Source organism: Clytia hemisphaerica, unplaced genomic scaffold (genome assembly GCF_902728285.1).
Source record: "Clytia hemisphaerica strain Z4C2 unplaced genomic scaffold, Clytia hemisphaerica genome assembly, whole genome shotgun sequence".
Taxonomy (NCBI): Eukaryota; Metazoa; Cnidaria; class Hydrozoa; order Leptothecata; family Clytiidae; genus Clytia; species Clytia hemisphaerica.
The window spans coordinates 719,939-738,921 of NW_027103595.1; positions in this window are offsets into that span (position 1 = coordinate 719,939).

Below are 18,983 nucleotides of genomic sequence, written 5' to 3' on the forward strand. Positions count from 1 at the left end.
CTTTAAGATATGAATACAAAATTTTGACCATAGTTTGGAAATGTGATTTAGAGGCTTTTGGGCATAAATTTGTTTGATAACATTTTTACAGTACACCCCTGGTTGTCAAAACGCATGTTTTAGGCCCCCAAAACGTTGGTGTAGTTAAAATCAAATTATCAAACCCAGTGGTAATAGGGGGGGAAACTATGAACATATTTGTGTTTTTACGACCCGATGGATTTTTATAATATATATTTCAAGATTTTCGATCTTGCAAAGTCCAAACTGAAGATTTCTAGAAATTTTCAAAATGACAATTTTGATTTAACAAACTCTTAATCAAGTTTCTGAAAATCAATCTTTTTTGAAAATAGTTCCATTCATGTGGAATATACTGTGAAAATTTTAGAAAAACAGGTTAACTGAAACTGAAAATATTAAGCTTTAAAGTTATTTTTCTCCTATATTTTGCAAAAAAATGACAGAATTTGCCGTTTTTGCTGATTCAGCGAAAAATTTCATATATAATGTTAATTTTCTGTTATAAACTATTAACTCAAGCTGATAGGAATGGAATTTCAAGATTTTTTGCTGTTTCTCATATTTAGAATTTTCGGTTTTATCAATGACCTTTATAATGCTATATCTTTTACCCATCCTCCAAAGTCACAGATGTATCTGTATTTACCTATACCCCATTTTCATAACTTATCTTCAATATCCAAAGAGCTAGAGTGAGTTATATGCAATTTTTATCTCATTTTGGTGTTGAAAAATTTCCTTCAGACGCAAATATGTTATTTTGAATCTGTCTCAAACCATCAAAAACATGCTCATTTTTCTTTCAAAATAAACTAAAAATCGTCTAATTCTGATAAATCTACAGGTCAGAATCCTCATTTTAATGACGACCTACGTTTTGAGGGCCGCCTCCGCTTTGGGGGCCATATACCGTATATAAAAAAGCTAGCGTTCGTCTCGAGCGTAAAACCTAAAAGCTGGGAGCTATTTATTGTACAGACTAGAAAAATGATTTTGATAGGAAAGCCAGAATTAAGACTTAACCAAAAACTGAACTAAAAAAAAAGCTTAGATCAAACTCTGAGAATGACAGGATATGGTGTATTGGGTGTATGAAGCCTATACGCACTTAGAGGCACCATGAACTTAATAGAGACACTGGATAAACAACGTATAAAACGGTTGACAGGGAAGCATTGTCTTTCTTTCTTTCTTTGTAACGCTGAGCTGTTACAAAACATGAAATCAACTTTTAAAATCAAAACTAAATTTAAATGACAACGCTGGGCTGTTACAAAAAAATGAAATCAGCTGTTAAAATCAAAATTGAATTTAAATGACAACGCTGAGCTGTTACAAAAAATGAAATCAATTTTTAAATTAAAAATTAAATTGAAATGACAACGCTGAGCTGTTACAAAAAATGAAATCGACTTTTAAAATCAAAATTAAATTGAAGTGACAACGCTGAGCTGCTATAAAAAATGAAATCAGCTTTTAAAATCAAAATTGAATTTAAATGACAACGCTTGGCTGCTACAAAAAATGAAATCAATTTTTAAAATCAAAACTAATAAGAAAGAGTGTTCTCGCTTGGTTTCTCGAAGTCTCAAAATTTTCATGAATTTGACATCGAATCAATGACAGAAAGTTTTACATAAATCAATTTTCCCCACATAAAGCAACATTCATTTGATCGATCAACATTCGAAAAAGAAAGGATCATCAAACAAATCTTCTTCCCAAACTATAAATTATGTTCTCCTCTTTCAAAACAATAGATAAATTTGATATCGAATCAATGACAGAAAGTTTAACACTTATCATTTTTCCCCACATAAAGCAGCATTCATTTGATCGATCAACATTCGAAAAAGAAAGGATCATCAAACAAATCTTCTTCCCAAACTATAAATTATGTTCTCCTGATTCAAAACAATAGATGAATTTAGATATCGAATCAATGACGGAAAGTTTTACATAAATCAATTTTCCCCACATAAAGCAACATTCATTTGATCGATATCAACATTCGAAAAAGAAAGGATCATCAAAAAAACCTTCTTCCCAAACTATAAATTATGTTCTCCTCTTTCAAAACAATAGATAAATTTGATATCGAATCAATGACAGAAAGTTTAACACTTATCATTTTTCCCCACATAAAGCAACATTCATTTGATCGATCAACATTCGAAAAAGAAAGGATCATCAAACAAATCTTCTTCCCAAACTATAAATTATGTTCTCCTCTTTCAAAACAATAGATGAATTTAGATATCGAATCAATGACAGAAAGTTTTACATAAATCAATTTTCCCCACATAAAGCAACATTCATTTGATCGATCAACATTCGAAAAAGAAAGGATCATCAAACAAATCTTCTTCCCAAACTATAAATTATGTTCTCCTCTTTCAAAACAATAGATAAATTTGATATCGAATTAATGACAGAAAGTTTAACACTTATCATTTTTCCCCACATAAAGCAACATTCATTTGATTGATCAACATTCGAAAAAGAAAGGATCATCAAACAAATCTTTTTCCCAAACTATAAATTATGTTCTCCTCTTTCAAAACAATAGATGAAATTAGATATCGAATCAATGACAGAAAGTTTTACATAAATCAATTTTCCCCACATAAAGCAACATTCATTTGATCGATCAACATTCGAAAAAGAAAGGATCATCAAACAAATCTTCTTCCCAAACTATAAATTATGTTCTCCTCTTTCAAAACAATAGATGAAATTAGATATCGAATCAATGACAGAAAGTTTTACATAAATCAATTTTCCCCACATAAAGCAACATTCATTTGATCGATCAACATTCGAAAAAGAAAGGATCATCAAACAAATCTTCTTCCCAAACTATAAATTATGTTCTCCTCTTTCAAAACAATAGATGAAATTAGATATCGAATCAATGACAGAAAGTTTTACATAAATCAATTTTCCCCACATAAAGCAACATTCATTTGATCGATCAACATTCGAAAAAGAAAGGATCATCAAACAAATCTTCTTCCCAAACTATAAATTATGTTCTCCTCTTTCAAAACAATAGATGAATTTAGATATCGAATCAATGACAGAAAGTTTTACATAAATCAATTTTCCCCACATAAAGCAACATTCATTTGATCGATCAACATTCGAAAAAGAAAGGATCATCAAACAAATCTTCTTCCCAAACTATAAATTATGTTCTCCTCTTTCAAAACAATAGATGAATTTAGATATCGAATCAATGACAGAAAGTTTTACATAAATCAATTTTCCCCACATAAAGCAACATTCATTTGATCGATCAACATTCGAAAAAGAAAGGATCATCAAACAAATCTTCTTCCCAAACTATAAATTATGTTCTCCTCTTTCAAAACAATAGATGAATTTAGATATCGAATCAATGACAGAAAGTTTTACATAAATCAATTTTCCCCACATAAAGCACCATTCATTTGATCGATCAACATTCGAAAAAGAAAGGATCATCAAACAAATCTTCTTCCCAAACTATAAATTATGTTCTCCTCTTTCAAAACAATAGATAAATTTGATATCGAATCAATGACAGAAAGTTTAACACTTATCATTTTTCCCCACATAAAGCAACATTCATTTGATCGATCAACATTCGAAAAAGAAAGGATCATCAAACAAATCTTCTTCCCAAACCATAAATATGTTCTCCTCTTTCAAAACAATAGATGAATTTAGATATCGAATCAATGACAGAAAGTTTTACATAAATCGATTTTCCCCACATTTAAAGCAATATTCATTTGATCGATCAACATTCGAAAAAGAAAGGATCATCAAACAAATCTTCTTCCCAAACTATAAATTATGTTCTCCTCTTTCAAAACAATAGATAAATTTGATATCGAATCAATGACAGAAAGTTTAACACTTATCATTTTTCCCCACATAAAGCAACATTCATTTGATCGATCAACATTCGAAAAAGAAAGGATCATCAAACAAATCTTCTTCCCAAACCATAAATATGTTCTCCTCTTTCAAAACAATAGATGAATTTAGATATCGAATCAATGACAGAAAGTTTTACATAAATCGATTTTCCCCACATAAAGCAACATTCATTTGATCGAACAACATTCGAAAAAACAAATTATCATACAAATCTTCTTCCCAAACCATAAATATGTTCTCCTCTTTCAAAACAATAGATAAATTTGATATCGAATCAATGACAGAAAGTTTTACATAAATCAATTTTCCCCACATAAAGCAATATTCATTTGGTCGAACAACATTCGAAAAAACAAAGGATTATACAAATCTTCTTCCCAAATCAGGATGTGTCTTTTTTCTGTCAGAACAGGTGAATTCATTATCTCAAAATCAGCGACTGAAAGTCTGACACTTTGTAAAGTGCTAGTTCCCTGAGCACCTGCTTTTGAAATGGATACCAGCACTTCGTTACCATACCAGTCTGCCCAAGTGGTAACCAACCCGTTCAAATCCAAAGCAGCATTGAAACACCATTGCAGTGAGTTCACAACGTTAGTGAAAAGGTTAATTATCGTGTCAGTATAGACATCTCTCGAAGTAAAAATTATTTTTAATGTGGTATTATCATTCAAACACTGATGTTTAAAACGACCGAAATATTCGATCTCTTTATAGTTTACATTTTTCACCAAATCTAGCATGACTTTCATTAGGTATTTATTTGAAAGTAGCCTTGCGTGTAAAAATTGTTGTTTTGGCACAAAGGCTTTTAAAAGTGAGCAAAAATGGCTTTCAGAATTAGTACTGTAAGGAGTACGTTTTCCATTACAATGTAATATAATGTTATAATGTTTTTCATTCTGCAGTTCTTCTAATGCATTTGCTCTCTTTTCCTCGTCATTTATACTCTCATGATAAGTGCCTGCCATCACAAGTAAGTCGTAGTGTAGATAAACGATAGTTTGTTTGATAGCCCCATTGCCTGAATGAAGTCTTGATATAAATGCAAGAAAATCACTTATCTCGATACTTGTCAACGTAGCTATTTCATTTGCTAAATCTAACATAAGGTCATTTTCTTTGAGTTGGATCGATCTTTTTCTAAGGTGTGAATACATCCAAACATCTGTACATGGTATTCGCAGTAACTGTGAGGCAAGCTGGTATAAGTAGGTCGGGTCGTAACTGTAACCAATGAGGTTCCAACGGCTGCCAAGGTCAAGAATTATGGTCACATTTCTTGTTTTCAAACAATTAGTGTTCTGTTTTTGACCAGAGGCTTCAATTAATAAAATCGAATGAAAAATCAACAAAGACAAGAAAAACATCATTCATTTCCCAAATGTGTATGTATATACTTCATCAATTTTCAGTAAAATGAAATGTGACTAAGAGCAAAAAGGGTTTTGATGACCCAAAGCCTCTTAATAAATCAAATAGTCTATTCAGTTTTGTTGAACAGGATGTGACCAATTAATTTTGTATTTCTCTTATATGTATTAATAATATATTTCGAGATTTGATTCCCATCTTCAGATTAATATCTAAAAAGAAAAATATAAAAACAGTTTTAAAAAACACAGTTTTGATTCGATGAAAGTTTATTTTTATTTAGATGAGTGAATGACAACAATCACCATAATAACCGAAAAATGAAAGGCAAAAACAAAACATGAATAGTCCATCATTTAAGTCCACATTTAAATCGTCTTTTCAGGTTTTGATTGGAGCAAGATTCGGGGAAAGTCTGTTTTTATTTAGATGAGTGAATACACAATTTTCTTTTATAAGAATACATTTTATTTAAAAGTTAAGCAAGCTAAACAAGCTAAGAATGCCATTTTTAGAGCATTTTCAATTATAAGTGGCCAATTACCCCCAAGTAAGGCTCACTTCTTTCACAGAAATGCCATTTTATGCTTGAGACGCATGTACTAAATGTTAAATCAAGTCTGAATTAGGATCCTAACTTAAGAAGTCCCTAAGAACAGTAAGAATGCTGTAAGAATTATTTTAAGATGATTTTCCCAAAAAAGTTAAAGAATATCCATCACAAAATGAAAAAACACCATTCTTATAAAAAAAGTGTGTAATCATAATATCAAAAAAAAAGATCAACCAAACCGAAAACAATTAAAGGCATAAAAGATTCAATATGACCGTCAAAGAGATTTCAAGAGTCGCGTATTATTTATTCTTGAAAACCTTGTTCACATGGTGCTTTTCAGTCTGTTAGCAACCAATATGTAAATATAAAAGAAATAAAAGATTTCAAGAGTCGCGTATTATTTATTCTTGAAAACCTTGTTCACATGGTGCTTTTCAGTCTGTTAGCAACCAAAATGGAAATATAAATGTCTGTTAGCAACTAAAATGTCAATATAAAAGAAACAAGACGACTTAAAGTCGAAAATTTCGCATAACAAGTTCAAGTTCGTTCAAGACATCAACGACGAAGACGCGCGAAACGTGACTCCTGCAGCATTATGCATTTTGAATGAAGCGTTACACAAAATATACACAATGTATTGTACACACAGGTCATAGATATTATGTTTTTTTAATGAAAAATCTCAATCCATTAAAAAAAAGATTCCTTAAAAAATGCGAAAGAATTCCATTCTATAAAGCGTAAACAAAATCTTTCAATTCAGAATAATTCAGAGAACTGTAATAATCGAAGTAACGAAAGTGCCAAATGATTTTCAAATTTTGAAATTTAAAATGAAGTAAAAATTTTCAAATTTCAAAATTTGAAAAATGAAAAATGGAAAATTTTCAGTATTGCTTAAAATTGGACAAAGCTCGTTGTAATAAAAGTGCCAATTAAAGGTTTAAATTTTAAAAATTATATTTGTCACACTTTTTTCATTTATCTGAAATTTAAGAAGCAAACTAATAGAATTATCTTTGAAAAAACATATTCGTGAAATTGAAGGGACAAAATACCCACCTGTTTTTTTGCCTATTGTCTCAGATATCAGGCTATATTAGTCGAAAGTAAACATCGTTCTAAACCCCCATAACGTGGTTTCTTTGCCTTATATGGTAAAGTTGATTACCTAAACGTTCTTAAGGTCAAATTATGATGTTACAGTGTGTGTAAATCACACTTCTGTATTCTAGGAACAAAAAGTTTATTGACGGGTCACGTGACATTAATCAACCAATCAATTCTCTCAAAGATAGAATCACTCGAATTGCAGGGCTTTAGGTAATTATTGCACTTTTAGTGTACCTCCTGTTGACGTCAACACAGATTGCTAACCTTCTAATGGGCTATTCTAAAAAAAATTATGCAGGGGTATTGACGAACTTTTTTCACTAGCCCCCCTGGAAATATTGAATAGCAAATTATCCCCTGGAAATTGGGATACAAACCCTCTGGAAAACTAAATTTTGTGAAAAAGGGCTGGAAAACAACTGATGTCAGTTTATGAGGGGAGAACCCCCTATAAACCTTGAATAACCCCCTTGGAAAAGCTGAAAAAGGAACAAAAACCCCTTGGAAAATCAAGGCTTAGGCATGCAGGCATGTTCCGTTCAATCAATTTTTGACGACATTTCTGGTCAAAAAATTGAATTTCGATGGTAATTTTCAATTTTCAATTTTTGAGTCAAAAAATTGAAAATTGAATTTTGATTGAAAGTTTCAATTTTATTTCTATTTCTGCCAGAAATGAACTGAAATTTCCAGTATCATCTTTGATTTTCTAATATAAACTTTTTGTATTGAAAATTGAAAATAATATTTTCAAATACTGAAATTTTGTCGTGAAGAATTGAATTTGACAAAACCAAACCAATTTGTAAAAAAAACGTCTCGGATGAAAAAATTGAAAGTTGAAAATGATTTACAACCAGTTACAAAGAAGACAAAGGAAACAATAGTTTTATTCAGTCTCTTCTTTATTAGTCTAATTTTTCTCTTAATGTATCGATTACACACGCGTTTACTTCATTAAGAGCTGAAAAGGAAGTGGCGAGAGTAAATAAGCACATCCAGACTCAGCCGAATTATAGGTGTTCTAATAAAAAAAAATCGGCTAAAGTCAGTACCTTTTTAAAATCTGAAATCTGAGGCTCACATTTTTCTTAATCCGGGGGGGGGGTACTACCCTTGTCGACCGACGGGGGTGCTCCGCTGAGGTTCGAAAAATGGACCCTACGTGGGACTCGAAATTTGCGAAAAAAGTGACCCTGAACGGGACTAAAATTCCAAAATGTTCTACTTTTTCCCCAAATTTTCCAAAAATAGGCACCCTACGAGGGACTGATTTTTCTATTTTGGTGTTTTTGCGGCCCTACCTGGGACTCGTGGAGGTTAAAATAGGTACCCTAACCAGCGGAGCATCCCCGTAACCCACCTTGCCCTAGTACCCCCCCCCGGGTTCTTAATATGTTCTTAGATTTAGGCCAATTTCCAGCCTTCTTTTGAAATTGTTCTTATAAAAAAGAGTGTAGTCAAATAGAAAAGGCCAGACAAAGACCAAAGAGTATCCGAAGAGTTAAATATTACGTAAAGGAAATTGCTCCAGCGTGAAATTTATGCCATAATGTATTTATAGAACCCAAAACTAAATTAAGCTGCAAAAGACCTGGAAACTAGACAGCAGCAAATAACAATAAAACCGATGAAACACTACTTTTGAGCATCTGTTTTCGTGGAAAAGCAAGCGTGATAAAAAATTGGTTTGGTTTTGTCAATTTCAATTTCTTACGACACAATTTTCAGTATTTGAAAATATTATTTTCAATTTTCAATGCAAGAAGTTTATATTAGAAAATCAAAGATGATACTGGAAATTTCAGTTCATTTCTGGCAATAAACAAAACAAAAATTGAAATTTGCAATCAAAATTCAATTTTCAATTTTTTAACTCGAAAATTGAAAATTGAATATTGCCATCGAAATTCAATTTTTTGACCAAAAATGTCGTCAAAAATTGAATGAACGAAACATGCACACACGCTTAGGCCCCCCTTGAAAATTTCGTCAATACAGTTTAAAAATGGAATAGCCCAATTTATTCATGCTTAAAATTTAAAAACCTCTTTTGGCACTTTTATTACGCCGATTGGGGTATAAACAATTTTTTTAATTTCAAAATTTGAAAATCAAAATTTTTTTGTATTTTTCATTTTTCAAATTTTGAAATTTGAAAAATTTTACTTCTTTTCAAATTTCAAAATTTGAAATTCATTTGGCACTTTCGTTACTTCGATTTGCAATATACTTGAGAAAAATAATTTTAAATTTTTTTGATAATGAAGAAGAAAAAATAAACTTTTCATTCTTTGATGCCAGAACCCTCATTTTGTGCTTTGAAGGAACTTGTGATAAAGATTTCTTTTAATTGCGCAAAGTTTATATCTACTTCTTTCTATAAACAGTAGAATTTATCTAAAATTGAGAAAAATGGCTAGTCAGAAAAATCTGTTGTATATACTATCTTCGCTTTCTGATATGATGGGCCCACCACCATCAAGATCATTGGACTTTTCCAGAAAAAAATTGAATATGGGGGGGGGGGTGAAGGATATAACATTTTTTGGAAATCCCCCCCTCTAAACATTGTGACTTTTGATCCCCCGGACAGCAGGTCTAACCCCCCCCGCCCCGGACAAGCATCAGTTGATCCCATCGAGAGCAAGTTTACCCCCCCCCCCCAGGACAGGGCAAATTTTGTAGATTTTTCACTACCCCCCCCCCTCCAGACACTATATCCTCCACCCCCATGTACAGACATTTTCTGTAAGAGCCCATTAAAGGCAAAAAGCAGTTGAGTAGTTGAGCTCCAGCTTCTGGACTAGAAAATTGCAGGGTAATAACTAGCCAACTTTAAGCTTTAAATAAATAATACTCCTTGAGATTAAACTTTGACTCCTTTATAACTGCTTTAAACTGCATCCCATTAAACAAACCCTCCCCAATCTCTTGCCGTTCATCCCATGAAAAATATATATGGGTAAATGCTGTATTACACCCATCAATAAGCCAGCATCACCAGGGTTGCGATCAACCTGCGCTTTCCTGAAGCGAAAAGTTCATGGGTAAATGCTGTGTTACACCCATCAATAAGTCAGCATCACCAGGGTTGCGATCAACCTGCGCTTTCCTGAAGCGAAAAGTTCTTATCCTGATCTTAACAATGTATTTACACAAGCTCTTGACGATTGTATTGTATTCAACAATCTGGCTGAAACCTAACAACATCAAAGACATATATGTATTCAACACTGATATTACATTCATTCCTGATGGGGATATATTCACCAAAGAAGTGTTCTTCACTATTTCGTACAACATGATCCATACAAAAATTCAGCCCAGAAAACAATCTACATATCATCTGATCAACTTGTTACTGATCCTTAGTGGTCAAATTGAAACAAACCCAGGACCAGCTCGTCCAATTAAATTTCCAAGTGGCGAGTGTTACAAAGCTGTGAAATGGGGTCAAAGAGCAATAGCATGTGACTCGTGTGACCAATGGTTCCACAAAGATTGTATTGAAATGAACAGTCTTATCTACCAAGCTTATGAATCAACTCCTGATCTCACCTGGGAATGTTGCAACTGTGGTATCAAAAATATCAGCCCATCATTATTCGACAATACCCTCAACTCCTCAACTGATTCAAACATCTCTAATGCCAGCGATAACACACCAAAGCTATTAGCCAAACAGCTCCGTATCTTATGCATAAACTTTTGTAGTATCTGGGACAAGAAAGAACTCCTTGAAGATGCGCTATTCGATGATAACATTGATGTTATCATTGGATCTGAAACCCACTTAGATCCCTGTATCAAGGATAATGAATTTTTACCTGAAACATACAAGTGCTTTCGCCGTGACAGAATAAAAGATAACTCCAAAGGTGGTGCGATCATAATTGTTAAAAGAGAACTCATTGCAGAACAGGTCAAAAAATCAGAGACATGCGAACTTGTCTCAATCAAAATCCAGACACATAAACACCCAGTAATCATCACTTCGTGCTACAGACCTACTGATTCCAATCTTCTTGTAGCTACCAACATTTGTAATGAAATCAAAGATCTGAATAACACATTCAAAAACTCTCCACATTGGTTTGGTGACGATTGTGGCTTAGAGCAGCTAGTCAAGTTCCCTACACGTCAGGAAAACACTCTTGACATCATCGCAACAAATCGACCAACTTTTGTCAGCAGAATAGCCCCTCACCCAGGTTTCAGTGACCATGAAACAGCTGTTCTTCTTGACATGGTATGTCATCCTATTCGATCCAAACCTAGCAAACACAAAATCTTTATGTGGAACAGAGCAAACATTGGGTCCATCAAAGATCAAATCTCTGCTGAAATTGCTGAGTTTACCACTACTTACAACTCTGAATCCCCTGTTAATGACATGTGGAAAGCCCTCAAAGCTCTTATCGAAAATGCCATGCTATCCGTCCCTTCAAAATACACATCAAGTCGTTATTCTCAACCTTGGATAACACAGAAATGTAAAAGGTTATCTCGGCGAAAGAAGAGGGCCTACAAGCGCGCCAAAAAATCATCAAAACCTGCAGACTGGGATCGCTTCAAAAAGCTAACAAACGAATGCAGGAAAGCTTGCAAATCAGCATTCAATAACTTTGTCAAAAACTGTGTAAGCCCAGATGGGGTAAATAATCCTAAGAAACTGTTTCGATTCATAAAATCTCGTAAATGTGAAAATGATGGAGTAGCACCCCTGCGAGACAATGGCAGCTTACACATTGATAACACCAAGAAAGCAAACATCCTCAACAAACAGTTTTCAAATGTCTTCTCCATTCCTGACAATCGAATCCCACCCCTGCAGGGTCAAGCGAATACACCCATGCCAGAAATTAATATCACAGAACCTGGTGTTCGGAAACTCCTCAACGATATCAACCCTAACAAAGCTGCTGGTCCAGACGGTGTCTCATCAAGATTTCTCAAAGAGTTTGCTGACCAAATATCTCCTGGTCTTACCTTAGTGATGCAAGCTTCACTCAAACAGTCTTCCATCCCAGATGACTGGAGGCATGCCCTGGTTGCCCCTGTGTTCAAACCTGGTAAATCCGACAAATCCAAAGCCTGTAACTACAGGCCTATCAGTCTTACCTCCATATCCTGTAAAATTTTGGAGCATATTTTACACAGCAACATTATAGCCCACCTTGACAACACCAACATTCTGACAGATAGCCAGCATGGTTTCAGGAAACATCGGTCATGTGAATCACAACTTGTAACAACCATCCAAGACCTTGCTAAGTCCCTGAACGAAGCTAAGCAAATCGACTCAATTCTACTTGACTTTTCAAAGGCTTTTGATAAAGTTGACCACAAAAAACTTTGTCTAAAACTTCATCATTATGGCGTAAGGGGTAAAACTCTTGAATGAATCACCAACTACCTCTCCGATCGCACTCAAACTGTTATCGTTAACGGCAAGTCATCTGAAAAAGCTAATGTTATCTCTGGAGTGCCTCAAGGCACAGTCCTCGGCCCTCTTTTGTTTTTAGTTTACATAAACGATCTTCCTGAATTGGTTAAATGTAAAATAAGATTGTTTGCTGATGATGCACTCATTTACAGAGTCATTGACTCAATTAATGATGCCATAAGCCTTCAGGAAGACTTAAACCAACTCATGAATTGGGAACATGATTGGTCAATGGAGTTCAACCCAGACAAATGTAAAGTTTTACGAATCACCAACAAGCGTAATATTATCATTCAACCATATTCAATGCACAACCAAGTACTCGAAGTTGTTGACTCAGCGAAATATCTAGGTGTGTATATCCACAAAAAGCTCTCCTGGAATGTCCATAACGACTATACTGTTAAGAAAGCCAACCAAACTCGATGTTTCATACAAAGGAATCTCAGATCATGTCACCCAAATACAAAGCTTCAATGCTACAAAACCTATGTCCGACCCATCCTGGAATATGGATCAGTCGTATGGGACCCTCACTCAGCCTCCAACATCTATAAGCTGGAAATGGTTCAGAGGAAAGCTGCACGCTTCATCTCGAATGACTGGCGGCAAATGAGTAGTCCCTCATTGATGCTTCGTAATCTTGAACTTAAAACCCTTCAAACCAGGAGAACAGCAAATAAAGTTAAATTCATGCATAAAATTCTTCATGGCAAAGTTGAATCTTTATCCGCTCTTGCACCTCGTGCACGTAACACTCATCTTAAACTTATTCCAATCAATGCAAGGATTCAAACGTATGAATTCAGTTACTTCCCGTCAACCATCCGCCTGTGGAATGAATTACCCGGGAATCTCATATCTGAGATCTGAGTTAAATTATGATTCTTTTTGTAAAGGTGTCAATGAGCACTATACTTAACTTGTATTTATCATTTTAATTGTTTACATTTTGCCTTCACTTGCTCATAACTCCTCCTGATTTCAAGCTTTTTATTTTAGCTCTATTCCTGCTGTGCCTCAGTATCTAGTCTCAATCTAGTCATCATCCTCTTATCTCAAACTCTCACTAATTCTATTCTTTTCTATTCAGCTCAGCAGCTAGGTCGTGCATTCAAGGCAAAAGTTATTTATTTACTATTAATGTTTCTGCTTTCTTTTTAGCCTATATTAAACATAATACTGAATCATAATATTTAATTTTAAGTAATCATCTATATATTAATAGTATAACGCGTATGTCATTTTGTTTTCTGTCTGTGTGTCACTTTCGATTTCGCAAGCAATGTTTTGTTCTTTTAAAAGATGACTTTTGCTTCTTGCTCCACAAATGTGTTAAATCAGATTCGCGCCGTTTTATAAAGACTTTGTTTTGATTGATAGATTAGACTTTTTCTTTTTTTTATTTCTTTTCTTTTGTTTTATATTTTCGAATGTAATTAACGACCTATTTGATTTGAGACATTCGAATTCTTTTCAAAACAAAAGAAAATCTTTTAAACAGAATCTGTTAAAGAAAAGAAAAAATATAAAATAAAACATAAGAATCACAAGACAAGTTTGTTAGAACAACAGCAACATTAAAAATACATTCAAGTGGCGGTAAAAACTAGAGTTCTTTCTTCGTAAAAAGGGACCTTTAAACATCTATGTCAATAATTATTTTGCTGTAAATTAAGTCATTGTTGAATTTGAAAAGTTATCGAAGTTATGACGAAGTTATTTTATAAAAAGCACCATAAAATTGCTGCCTTCCGGGGGGACTATGGTTGCGAGCTGACTTTCGGTCCTGCCCCTTGGACCCTTAGCAGAATAAAGAGGAGAAGAAACAAGGGATAATGTGTGAATTTTAATTCACTTTTTGGGACTAATTTCACCAAATTTCTATCTTTCTGGGGGCAAAAAGTTAAAATTTTCCTATTTTTCCGATTCTTAGTGGGACTGAAGTTTGATTTTCCGATTTTTCAAACTGCCATGTTTCAAAAAAGGCACCTTTAAGGCCGGCATATACCAATACCCTTCCTTCTCTTGCCTAAGCACCCCCCGGGCTGCCTTTTTTCGACGAATCGTGTGTCATGTCTATTATTTCACTCCGCTTATCTTGACATCAAAGTTTTCCTAAACATCAAGAAATACGGCAAATATAACGCGAGCGAAGCGAGAAAAAAAATCTAATTGCAGAGCCGTCTCGGATGTTGCTGGTCGCCGGTATGGTGTAATTTGGGAATGGCGCCCTTTCTGCTTTCTGATCATTTTTGCCACAAAAATATTTTTCAAAATATGGTTAAAAGATACGTCACCCGGGAGGGATAGAGTCAAACTTTGAAGAGAATTCTTTCCTTTGATTTTGATTTCATCGTGTTTAAGGGGTGTTTAAGCCACCTTCCCAACATCCAAAGGACTTTAAATGCGTTCAGCAAACAGCTAAACCGGCGTGCGACGCCGGGTACCGGCTAGTATTTATATATTATATAAAAATTTAAATGTATATTTTATATCTTATTAACTTCATCAAATCACAAGTCTTTCAGGTCTACATTATCACATCTTAGCCTCCCGTTTACTACATACTATTCTAAATCCTTGTGGTGGTGTCTTTCAGCTTCAGTCAAATCTCGCTACTTCGCTATCTCGCTACTTCGCTATCTTACTACTTCTTCTTACAGCCACTTTTAGCTTTAGTTGTTTTCATTTTATTAGGTATTTTTTATAACTTTTTATTTTCAATATCATGATAATGTACGTTAGCGTATTATGTGATCACTTAATAGAATATAGGAGGAAGATTCCAGAAAAGTAACAAGAATCTTAGTGCGGAAATGGGAATCTTATACAAACAACGGTACCATGATTCAAAATGAAAATCCTAATTAGCAAGAGGTGTATCAAGATTGATGTAGTTGGATTGAAGCTCGATTAGTTTGATTTATTACCTTGTTGCCCATTCTTTTTACATTCCGACGGCTTATTAGCAGACGCCCACACTAAAGCTTAAAGAGCAAGTCAATATCTATCATCCCATCGGGGAGGGAAAGCTGGAACTTTTACTAACCAAACTCATCGAACACCAATCAAACTTCATCGGATAAAAAACTGTCATCATTAACGAGGGACCGCTGTACATTGTGCGGTGGTGTACGGTGGGGCTGGATCTAAATGTCCTTTGTACGGCGGTGAAAATAGGTTAATTTGAAATCTGCTGTGCTGTATATACACCCCACCTTACCCACCGTACAATGACAATGTACGGCAGTGTCTAGGCAGGGTCGTTTTTTGAATTTTGAATTTCAATTGACATGATTTCTAAGAAATACCGTGAGATAGGGTAACTTGCATCAGTGGAGGCTAACATGCATAGCCTTCAAATGAATGACCCGTTTGGTCTGACTGTTTGTCACAACTGGTTTCACTATTAACACGTAACTATCTGGTGAAAAAAGGAAAACAAGATCATACCTGTGCTGTTTGTAGTTTTGGAGAAGAAGAGAAGAGAGGGTTAATAATGTTGTTGTTTGTTGTGTGTGGAAAATTAACTCCTACTTACTGAGCATGATCAATTTATTGGTGCATTCACTAACTACACAAACATAAAATTATACTTAGTAGTAAACAAATATTAAACACTCTACAAAGGACCAGAAAACATGATTAAAATTTATACAGCAGCAGCAAGTTTCAAAAGCATGTGCAATAATAATCAAGCAGTCATTTAAAAAGTTCTCACAATGAATGTTTTTTACAAAAACTTGGTTACACTTCTTGCACTAGCGTATTTTATTTATTAAGAAAAGCCCTGTTTTTTATCACATTTTATCTTTGTGAGTGAGTCCACCTTTAGAATATTGGCCGTAGTACGCCCGCAGCCAAACGCCCACGCCATAATTTGCGCCCCAAAAAATGTCTCGCCACATACACGGAAGGCTATCGTAATACTTTCGCTAAGCGAAATTAATAAAAGATAAAAAATCCATAACGACTTTTCAAAACAAAAATCAGGCTATTTACTCTTGGGTATCTAATAGCCGGGGGATTGGAATAAGCGGGGGGGGGGGGGATGGAAAAAATCTCAAAGCTTAATAAGCGGGGGGGGGGGGGTTTGGAATAAAAATGTCCTGGGTGGAAATTTTTTGAAAAATTAATTAGCGGGGGGGGGGACGGCTATTAGGTACCCGAGAGTATCCAGATGGCATTTTCTTCTTAGTCTTTTGTAATGTTTTTGAAAACACGTTTTTTTTAAAGAACAAACTTTAGAACATTATGAGACTTCGATCAAAATGACGCTGGGCTTTCGTGACGTAATTTATAAAAAGGTCTATTCCCCTTGAAAATCGAACGTATCTTCCCGATCGAGAAAATGGCGGGAAGTGTAAGCTCATTTTCCCCATACCATTTATCCACATTTGATAAGGTGCAATAATTTTTTTTTTGAGAGCGGTGGTCAAGTATTGGTTTAGCTAAGTATTATGTCTAAAAATCCAAGGCTAAAATATCAATGAAGACAATTATCTATACAGAGACCAAATAAACACCCCCTTCTCACAGACACACTGGAAAAATTGGCCAAAATATCGTCCCCAGTGGAAAATTACCCTTCAATTTTTGTCCCCACAGCAAAAAATATTTACTATTTTTCCTATCCCCACTGAATTTTCTTACTTCAAAACAAAAGAATTGAAATCCCCAGCCATGAAAAATATGGGAATATTAATCCCCATCGAGTTTGAGTCCGTTATCTTCATCCCTACTGGCTCATCCCCACCTACCGGGTCTGCGAGAAAGGGGTGCGAATAAATGTGAAAATAAACTCACTGTTCTTGTATGTAATGAAGATTAGCTTCTTGATGTTCCCAGTACCAGACCCAGTTATGTATGATTTTCACGTAATTGATGACAAAAAGATGGCAGACTAGTTGTGTGTAATTTTCACATACTAATGCTACCACAGAATGTCATGGATGAGCTGAAACCATCACAACCTCAGCATGCAATCTGATCCTACTTTCACACATGTCTTTCTTGCAGTCTTTTTCATTCATTTTATAAGACCCATCCATTTATAGTTAGGGTCAAATCAACTTTTTGTGTTTGTGTTACCATTTTAAAGTATATTGCATGTTTATGTTAAGTCTGTAACAATAATAGAGCAAGCTGTTATTATAAGTATAAATGTGCATACATAGAATCATTCATTATAGGGGCAGTGTTCTTTGACAGGGAGAATTCTATCTGATTTTTCCGGCAAAAGGCAGGCTAAGTCACATCTGCCTTTCGTCTCGATCGTAAAACCATGAACATATAAACGACTGGACATCTATCTTTTATTGTCTCTTTGAAGCGAGCTTCGTTGTCGCCTGTATTTCAAAATTGGTATGAAAAATCCGACAATATTCCATCATAATTTTATTTCTTTGATTATTTAGGTAAAAGGATCGAAGAGCTTGAACATTACTCGTAATTCACAAAAATATTATTTTCGAGTTTTTTCACAAGTTTGCAATATATTTTATCAAAATTTTTCAACTCTGAAATGCAGAGTTTCAACTGCGTGTATACTTTTGAATCCCTTTTGTCACTCCAATAATTATTTTTATGACTTGAAAAAAATAGCTTGCGAAAGTTGAGAGCCTGTGTCGTAAGAATATCAAAATTAGAATGTGACACTCTCTAAAATTATTTGACACTTTTAAGTCAAAATTTAGAGATATTAGTCGGAGTTTTGACAAGCTGACGATGATTTTGCCTCTGTTATCTTTGTCATGATATAAATAAAAGACTTGAGAAGAGACTTTTGTCGAAGTTTTGACGTTGTTAGCAAGGAATTCCCAAGTGGTATATCATCAAAATCTATTGTTTCATTTTATGCTTTTAACGAGGCGGCAACGAAGCTAGCACTGTTATCTTCAAAAAAACAAAGGAAATGGATGTCCAGTCGTTTATATGTTCATGGTAAAACCTAAAAGCCGGGAGCTGTATATTGTGCAAACATAATAAGCCGGAATTAAAATTTGAACAAAAACTGAACTCGAAAAAAAGCTAGGTCAAACACTGAGAATGAGAGGTTATACAGGTTTAGAGCTAAGTGTCCTTTTAAACGAGGAAACAAAGATTTATGATGCGAGCGAATCATCAGCATTCGTAGCGGGCGGGGGGGGGGCAGTCAGGCAAATTGACCGACGGGTATGTGCGGCGGTTAATGGTATGTTTTTCAAAACATCAGGAATGCACTTTAAGGACTTTTGATAAATGCACTGTAAGGGTGGAAATTTCAGCAAATCTGGGAAAAATTGCTAATTTTTGCTCGAAAATCTTGATTTTTTTTGCTCTAAAAGAGTTTAAAATTTGAAAAAATGCACTGAAAGGGTATGAATTTCACCGATTTTTTTCTGCACTGTAAGGGTGCGATTCTAAAAGCCAATTTTTTCGCCGCAGATACCGTCAGTTGGTAAACCCACTGCCCCCCCCGGGATTCGTAGGTTTGACACAAAAATTAAACTATTTTTTTCTTTCAGCGGGCCTTAAATGCGACTTCATTAAAAC